The following is a 9,684-nucleotide window of genomic DNA, read 5'->3' as shown; positions in this document are numbered from 1 at the left end:
GGGTTGCTTGAATCCTCGACATCGTGGTTCATCCGATGAGATCATCGAGGAGCATGTGGGAGCCAACATGGGTATCCAGATCCCGCTGTTGGTTATTGACCGGAGAGCCATCTCGGTCATGTCTACATGTCTCCCAAACCCGTAGGGTCTACACACTTAAGGTTCGGTGACACTAGGGTTGTAGAGATATGAATATGGAGTAACCCGAAAGTTGTTCGGAGTCCGGATGAGATCCTGGACGTCACGAGGAGTTTCGGGATGGTCCGGAGGTGAAGAATTATATATAGGAAGTGCAGTTTCGGCCATCGGAAGAGTTTCGGGGGTCACCGGTATTGTACCGGGACCACCGGAAGGGTCCCGGGGGTCCACTGGGTGGGGCCACCCATCCCGGAGGTCCCCATGGGCCAAAGTGGGGAGGGGAACCAGCCCATAGTGGGTTGGTGCGCCCCCCTTGGCCCACCCCATGCGCCTAGGGTTGGGAACCCTAGGGTGGGGGGGCGCCCCACCTGGCTTGGGGGGCACTCCACCCCTTGGCCGCCGCCCCCCTTAGGAGATCCCATCTCCTAGGGCCGGCGCACCCCCTAGGGGGCCTATATAAAGGGGGGAGGGAGGGGGCAGCCGCACCCTTGAGTCTTGGCGCCTCCCTCTCCCCTGCAACACCTCTCCCTCTCGTAGTAGAACGGCGAAGCCCTGCTGCGGTGACCCCTGCATCCACCACCACGCCGTCGTGCTGCTGGATCTTCATCAACCTCTCCTTCCCCCTTGCTGGATCAAGAAGGAGGAGACGTCACGCTGACCGTACGTGTGTTGAACGCGGAGGTGCCGTCTGTTCGGCGCTAGGATCTCCGGTGATTTGGATCACGTCGAGTACGACTTGCTCATCCCCGTTCTTTGAACGCTTTCGCGCGTGATCTACAAAGGTATGTAGATGCAATCCGATAACTCGTTGCTAGATGAACTCATAGATGGATCTTGGTGAAACCGTAGAAATTTTTTTGTTTTCTGCAACGTTCCCCAACAGGTATATGGGCCTTATTGGGCCATAGTGGGAGAGAAGAGAGGGAGGCCTAAGAGGGGGCGCGCCCCCCTCAAGCGCAATCCGAATTGGGTGGGGGGCGACCCCCCTTTCCTTCCCCCTCTCCCCCATCCTTCCACTCCTAGTCCAAATAGGGAAGGGGGAATCCTACTCCCGGTGGGAGTAGGACTCCCCATGGGGCGCGCCATAGGAGGGCCGGGCCATCCCCTCCTCCACTCCTTTATATACGGGGGAGGGGGGCCATCCCCTTAGCCGTGTGCGGTGCCCCCTCCACCATAATCCACCTCGGTCATATCGTAGCGGTGCTTAGGCGAACCCTGTTCCGGTAGCATCATCATCACTGTCATCACGCCATCGTGCTGACGAATCTCTCCCTCGACACTCTACTGGATCATGAGTTCGTGGGACGTCACCGAGCTGAACATGTGCAGATCGCGGATGTGTCATACGTTCGGTACTAGGATCGGTCGATCATGAAGACGTACGACTATATCAACCGCGTTGTCATAACGCTTCCGCTTACGGTCTATGAGGGTACGTAGACAATACTCTCCCCTCTCACTACTATGCATCACCATGATCTTGCGTGTGCATAGGAATTTTTTTGAAATTACTTCGTTCCCCAACAGTGTTGCAGACCGACCAATCCATCTGCCTACTTTCTGCTTCGCCCCCATCCACAACCACCGCCAAGTCAGGGAGATGCGCCCCACGGTGGCCAATCTCCGGCGACCACCGGCGAGGTCGCCCGGCCCCACCACGCACCTCTCTCCTCCTTGTCAGCTTCGCTGGAGCCGTCCCTTCCTCGACCCTTCAGTCAAGCCCCGCCTGTAGGTCGTCTTCGCTTGAGCGCCTCCATCTCGGATCTCCGCTGCCAAACGCCTCCCCGCCACTGGATCGACTGATCCGGCGAGATTCGACACACCGCCGCAGAGCGCCGCCAACCTTGTCATTGTCATATCACGCCGGCAAGAGCCATAACCACCGCGTCGTTCATCTGCGCTTTCCCTTCTCGGCCCGGTCGCGAACGGTCTCCAGCCCGCCACGGGAAAAAGGTTAGGAAGGTGACGTTTCTACAACATGAGTTATGTTGCAACTTTTTTTGCAACAAGGCTATTGTTGCAGGAATATAGGGAAGAAACCGAAAATGCTATTGCAATTTTTTGCAACAAGGGTCTTGTTGCAAGAATATTTTGCAACAAAGGCCTTGTTGTAGGAAAGTAGATAAGCGGAACGATCAGGAAAATAGATAAAAAGAAACGATTGGATGCCTCGTGATCCGACCAATATTTTAAAAAGATCAGCTGGCTAGCACGGCCCTAACCCAACATGACTTAATTCTCTTATCTACTCAGATCGAATCAGAGTGGGGGTTCCCCCCTTAAGTGTGTGAAGTGTGAACCCATATGTTCTTGATCAGTTACACATGTCATGAGCAGCCTACGTGAACTCAATCGACCCTCGAGTACCTAGTCAGGCTCGAGTACACTACTCGAACTCTGACTTACTCTAACATGGACCATAATTGGTACTGGCCCCTAGAAGGATGTGCCAACTAACGTGCTCACAAATTCATGTAGAAGAACCTCACAATGTGGCATATGCTGCCGCAGGATATATGTTGCCCAACCCACTGTGAGTATTTAGAATCCTTGTCGAGCGGCTCAACATCTACTAGACTCATGATATAGATTCCTCGATAAGGTTAGCACTTAAAGTTGGCTACACAGCCATGCATCATTTAGTCTAGCCAATTGAGAGGCCCAAGAGTCATCTCTCCAAGTCTGGGAAAAATCCTATCTTGGTCGGCCATGCCTCGCGGAATGCTTGGCAGCAAGCTCTAAAATCATCTTTATGACTATTCAGTTACGAACAAGTGTTGATAGACCCTAAGGAGGCCTATTAAGTATTCACATCCCGAGAATGTATGGTGACCTCAGGTGTAGACCATGGCATATACACTATACTTTAGACCAACAAATGACAATTCACACTACATCTTAAAATAGGTATGTCACGTATACTCAAGACCTACAAAACAAGGTCATCGACAAATGATATGCTAATCTTCGAATATGTGAGCTCATATCCTCAATGGATAGCAATTGTTATCACAACATCATACAACAAAGAGTTTCACAAAAGCTAAAGTATTCACCAACCTATGTCACGATGATGTTGAAGGACAATATTAGTAACTCATGGATACATGGGAGCATAATCATCATTATAATTGCCTCTAGATCATATTCCCAATCCAACATGTGACGTAAGGCCAAGGTTTGATAAATGAAGATGAGGCAACCTATTTTGTCTACGCTATGCAAATAACTTTCACATATGGTAAAACAACCACTCATGCAATCTTATGTTATGTACCTCTGTAAAAAATGTTGTTTGAATAGTGCTTTGGCCTTTGTTGGCTAGTTCGGTTGTATTGTAAACTTTGTACTCCGGAAATTTTGGAAAATAAATCTGGCCGGTTGTTCTCCATTCATCGTCCCACAAAATATTAGAGCCTCTTTCTTCTCTTGAGATATGCAAATGACTTGTTGATGTCCTGCAAGTGCACAGAAATAATTGAATCAAAATTCCAGGGAAGTATTTTCCAAAAACTTATTATTCTTAAATACTTTCTTCTAGTTCTAGTTCTAGCTCTAGTCCTAGTTCAGCATCATCTATAAAATTTCTTCTAGTTGCAAGATGGCAAAAGTTATTATTCTTAAAATTTTGACAAGTCATGTTGTCGGTTAATGGTATCCAAACTGACCAATATTGAACTAGAACCACGGTTGATAGACCAGATATTGTACACTTACTTTTCTATAGAATCAAAAGCAATATAGTGCATGATGAAAAATATGGAGTTCAAAATTTGATGTAATATGGGACTTGGTTCAAAGAAACTATACTGTGTTTTTATTCATATATTCACATATGGCAATAGCAGATGTCATCTCAAACAATTAACACATGATCCTATGATACATAATACAAGACACACAATAATAACAACTCAACCGAACCAAACAGACTAGAGAAACTATCACACATCGCTCTTGATGGCAGAGCTATAGCCGGTTTGGTCGTCATAGAACTTGGACCATAGCATGACACCACCGTACTTTGAAGAGCCCTTGATGAGTGGCAGCACACTCGAAGTGAGCTCGCTGGCAGGGACGAACCCTGTGCCCGCTGCGTCCTTGGAGACCGGAAGCCCCAAGAAGATCTTCCCCGCCGGCACTGACTCCCACTTCTTCCACGCGTCCATGAATGCCCCCCGCCCCGCACTAAACTGGCATTCTTCGTTGTTATAGAACTGCACCCACACGTAGTCGAACAGCCCTGTGCTGATCGCACCGCCATCCCATTCATCCGGAAACGGGCACTGAGGTGCCGCGCTCAGCAGTACGGTCTTGCCTCCGTTCTTTCCCAAATTCTTTAGGTCAGTGGCGAGATCGTTCCAGAATTTGGCGCTGCCTTGCTCGATGTCAAAGTCAATGCCGTCCAGCACGACGTCGCCGAGGGGACCGGACGAGAACACACTGCCCAGGTAGTTGTTCCAAAGGTACAAGGCAACCTGTCGTGCGTCGCCGGGAGAAGAGAGGCCATAACTACCATCGCCGCCGCCGATGGAGAGAAGGACTTTCACGCCACGGCTCTGGCACATTTTGATGTCCTTGCTCTGGCCTCTACAGCCACCGGACGAAGGGTCGCAGTGGCTAGCAAGGTCGAGCTGTGGCGTTTGGCCCTTACCGAACTTCGGGATTCGAGGATGACAACTCGTAGTTCCGGAAGGTGCACGTCTCTGCTAGCGACGCCTCGCCGTCATTCTGGCCCCAGTAGACGGCTATGCTGCCGGCATGGCATGTCGCGAGTAGCGCCACCAAGAGGGTGGCAGTGAGCTGGAGGAGAGGGAGAGCTCGGCTTGCCATGGCTGGGATCAAGCGGAGCGTACCTAGCTAGCTGCTTCCGAGGCAGTAGTGAGGAGGTGCGCTCTGTATTTTGAGTTGTGATGGATATTGGGTATGTTTGGATTTTATAGTGTCTCGATGGAGCGTCATGGACGCTTTCTTTAGTGGATTTCGCTTCGTGTCGTCGCTTGTCCGTTCCTGCGTCTAAATCTACCGGCAATGTTCGCGGTTAAAGTAAGGCTGAGATGCAGAACAAATTTCGTTGCAGCCGGTATGTTTCCATGCTAAATAATTTTACATTAGGACTGATCAACGGTTCACCAAAGATTAGTGAAAGCGAGTGCGTCTCCTAAAAAAAAGAGTGCGTCCAAATCACAAACGCTCCGCCGTACTCAACCAAAATATCAACAATACGTGCGATAGAAACTGTACCTTCTCCTCTGTTTTCTGGCGTACATACGAAATCTTACTCCTCTGGTCTTTTTTACTCCAATTCGTCAAAAGTAAAATTTCAGAAAGTATGACCAACTATAGAAAAGAAATATAAACATTCACAATGCGAAATCAAAATCATTAGATGCATCATGAATTTGACATTTCCATTGTATAACTTTAGAATTATAGATGTTGATATATTTTAATATAAATATGGTCAAACGCTATGAAATTTGGCTCCTGACAAATCTTATATATGGAGTAAAAAGAACCGCAGAGAGTACGATTTGTCAGGAGCCCATATATATGGAGTAAAAAGAACCGCAGGAAATCACGACCGTGCATCTCAGGAACGAAAAAAAAACATGTTTTCTCTCTTTTTTTTCTTTCGCAAGACGTACGGTTTTCCTTCCCCGAGAGGCACGGGCGTGCCTCTTTCGGAAAGGGAAAAAACCGTGCTCCCGAGTTGGTTTTTTCATATGATTTTTGTCGTGAAGAAAAAGTTCGTCAAAACCTATCAACATGGGATCTAGGTTTGAAGATATCGACATGGGGAATCCAACGATAGAAACGGTTCGAGATTTGGACGCGCGGTTTAAGAGATAAAACGTTTTGAATAAACGAATCTACAAAAAAAGGAAACCTTCCAGGTTGCGACAAGTGGCGCACATCTCGCAACCTTGAAAGCTGGGAGTGATCTTTACAACGAGTACTTCTTAATTAGTGATTTCGCCAAGCCGGGCACGTTTATATCTCATTTATAGCAAGATGTAGGGTAGCCTCTCCTAAAGGCGACCACCAGAGAGTGACGGCCCAGGTGTGCGGGAGGCCACAGGCCACAACTTGATTTTTTTTTTCAAATGTTTTTTTCATGTTTTTATATGTGTATAAAAAAAATTCTTGTGTCTACGAAAAATGTATACAAAAATATACAAAGTTAACCAATCATTTGAAAAATGTTCATCACACATTTGGAAAATGTTAAATATGTATAGAAAAAAATGGTTCCCATGTATACAAAATATATACAATATGTATGAAAATAATGTTGATCATGCATTTTAAAAAGGTTAAACATGTATAAAAAATGTTGATCGTATATTTATAAGATGTTCAACATTTATAAAAAATATTGATCATGTGTTGAACACTTTAATGATGGCAATAGCTATTTTTCACACACAATGTACATTTTGTATATACATCAGAAACAATTTGCATACATGTTTAACATTTTTAAATACATAATTAACTTATTTTAGATGTATGTTTTTTGGTGTCTACTTTTATTTAATGTACGGTGTACATTTTTTGTATACACCAGTAACATTTTTATACACGTCTAATATTTTGAAAATGCGTGATCAAATATTTTTCATATAAACAATAAAAAAAGACCAATGAAAACTTAAGAATAAATAAAGGAAATCATTATAAAAAGAAAAAGAAAAAACCACAAAAAACCACCACAAATAGAATTGAAAACCGAGAAAGAAACAAAGAAAATGACAAAAACCGAAAACAAGAAAGATACAAAAAGAAAACCGGCAAAAAAAAGAAGAAAAGAAAAAATACCAGTGAAAACCAAGAAAGAAACAGAAAAATCAAAGAAAACAAAGAAAAATAGAGAATCGATAAAGACACAAAGAAAACCAGTGAAAAGCAAAAAAAGGGAAGAAAATCAGCAAAGAAACAAAGAAACCGAAAAGAGAAACAAAAAGAAACGATAAAAAACAAAGAAAACCGCGTTTGAACCAGGGAAAAAATAACAAAGAAGATCGTGAGCCAAGGAGCAAAAAAAAAACCCAAAGAAACGGGGCAACCCAGTTGCCACGTTAGATAAAAATCCTTCGGACGAGAGAAGTTACCAACTCGCACTAAGCGAGCAATAGCTCTCGCGCGCCACCCCTGCCCAACCCCGAGCGCCCGTAAGCACGAATGAACGGCACAGCTAGCCCACCCCACACTAGCACTGCTTGATTCCATGGAGACTACTCAGCATGCATGAGTAAAAAAAGTGTGTGTTGTTTCAAACACACGAGATTCAATACTTATCTTTTTCAAACTAAGCCTCCAAACCAGTAGCGGCGGCAGGATATCAATCCATGCATCAAGCAAGTTGTTAGATAACTGTATACTACATTGTGCTAAAGTGTTACTTTTTGCTACAGTCAACAAAGCCAAACTCCCCCACGCTCCAGGCCAACGCCCTGCCTGCCTGGGGCCTAACGCCACCCCTGCTCCAATCCATGATCTGCTTGAACGGCTGTACTTGTTGCAATGATGACATCATTCTAACAAGGCCAAACACATGTACATTTGGGCGATACTTTTTTGATATTTTTTTCTTTTGTGTGTGTGCGTGTTTGTGGGGGGGAGGGGGGAGGGGGTTGTGGGTACTACGATTATGTCCAATGAAGCCTGTGAGTTGTGTTGGGCGCATTTTTCCCATGGTGGTAATCGGCGGAAAACCTCTGTCGATTACCAGGGAAAAGGGTCCCATTTTTCGTCGATTACCATATTCAATGAAGCTCGTGAGTTGTGTTGGGCACACTTTTCACATGATGTGTCCAATGAAGCCCGTGAGTTGTGTTGGGCACATTTTTCCCATGGTGGTAATCGGCGGAAAACCTCTGTCGATTACCAGGGAAAAGTGTCCCATTTTTCGTCGATTACCATATTCAATGAAGCTCGTGAGTTGTGTTGGGCACACTTTTCACATGATGTGTCCAATGAAGCCCGTGAGTTGTGTTGGGCACACTTTTCACATGGTGGTAATTGCAATTTGATAGCTGGAATAACAACATAAGTAGAATGGTGATAAAAATAGCATATGCAACTAGATAACTAAATATTAAATCAGTGTCATGGTGGTAACTGCAACTTGAAATTTGGGTAACCATGCTACTGCTATCGTCATAACTATAACCTAAAGTGCCTGGTAATTATATTATTGTTATGATGGTAATGCCAAATTGAACGACTCAGTAAGTACATACATGTTATGGTGATCAGTACTACCTAGACATCTGAGTAATTACATCAATGCGATCCTGGTAAATATGACATATAGATTCTGTCGTGGAAAGCATTTACCTGAAAGTCTGGGTAACTACACCATTCTATGGTGATAATTATAACCTAAATACTCTCCATTCACAAATATAATACTCCCTTCGTTCCTAAATATTTGCCTTTTTAGAGATTTCGAATGAACTACCACATACGGATGTATATAGACATGTTTTAGAGTGTAGATTCACTCATTTTGCTCCGTATGTAGTTACTTGTTGAAATCTCTAGAAAGACAAATATTTAGGAACGGAGGGAGTATGTTCTAACTTTTTTCTAAATCTGATATATACAGATACATTTTAGTGTGTTCGTTCACTTATTTCAATCCGTATGTCCTTCAATGTGAAATATCCAAAACATTTTATATTTGTGAAAGGAGGGAGTAGTTGAGAAACTACATACATATGTGTGGTGGTAGCTGTAGTCTACAGTGGCAAGTATCAAGAGGTAATTCGCACCTACACATCCAGGGACGCAGCTCCTCTGACGTACGGCGCACTCGCTGACGTGTGGACCCGGACCCACGCGTCAGTGGCCCAACGTCAGGTGGCCGTACGTCAGGGGATCCGGCTCGCACATCCAGATACATATATTAGCACAACTGTAGTAACTATAATATGGACAACTGGGTAACTTCATTGGTGTAATAATGATACTTTAAACTGGACATCAAGATAATTACCGTGATCTTAGCATTTTGTAACTAATCACATACTATGATGCTGATTAATCACTAAACAGCCCGAGTACATTATCATTTTTTGCGGGGAGTACTACATTATCATTTACAATGATAACAGATCACTTAATAACTAGCTATGGTGGTTATTATCTAATATCGAGGTACCTATATCACCTGCAGCATGTCTGTAGCTGGTTACCCTGATAAAGATCAGGTAATATTTAATTGAATAACAATTGAAATATTTGGTGTCAAGTTCAGTAGTTAGTATGAAATGGTGGCCTCCTTTTCTTATGGATTAATTTAAATACTGGGCAATCTTTGGTTCCAAATACTGTTAACAATGTTATCACGATTTACTTATGGATTAATTCAATTGAAAAATGGTTAATATATTCAATATGATATGATCCGGAAAGAATATTTGAGATGTATTTAATTTCTTAAACGATTTTTCAGATATGATCATCATGTATACCCATCGATCATTTCTTCGCATGAAAGTCCGAATGAATGGACAACGAGTAATAGGATTCCCAAGA

At 44.2% G+C, this 9,684-nt stretch overlaps 1 pseudogene; it reads right to left on the bottom strand.

Moving 5' to 3' along the window:
• Positions 1–4,082: 4,082 nt before the first annotated feature.
• Positions 4,083–4,971, bottom strand: LOC123058810 (acidic endochitinase-like; annotated as a pseudogene).
• Positions 4,972–9,684: the final 4,713 nt, after the last annotated feature.

This window comes from Triticum aestivum, chromosome 3A (assembly GCF_018294505.1).
Source record: "Triticum aestivum cultivar Chinese Spring chromosome 3A, IWGSC CS RefSeq v2.1, whole genome shotgun sequence".
Lineage (NCBI taxonomy): Eukaryota > Viridiplantae > Streptophyta > Magnoliopsida > Poales > Poaceae > Triticum > Triticum aestivum.
This window is presented reverse-complemented; position numbering and strand designations above follow the sequence as displayed.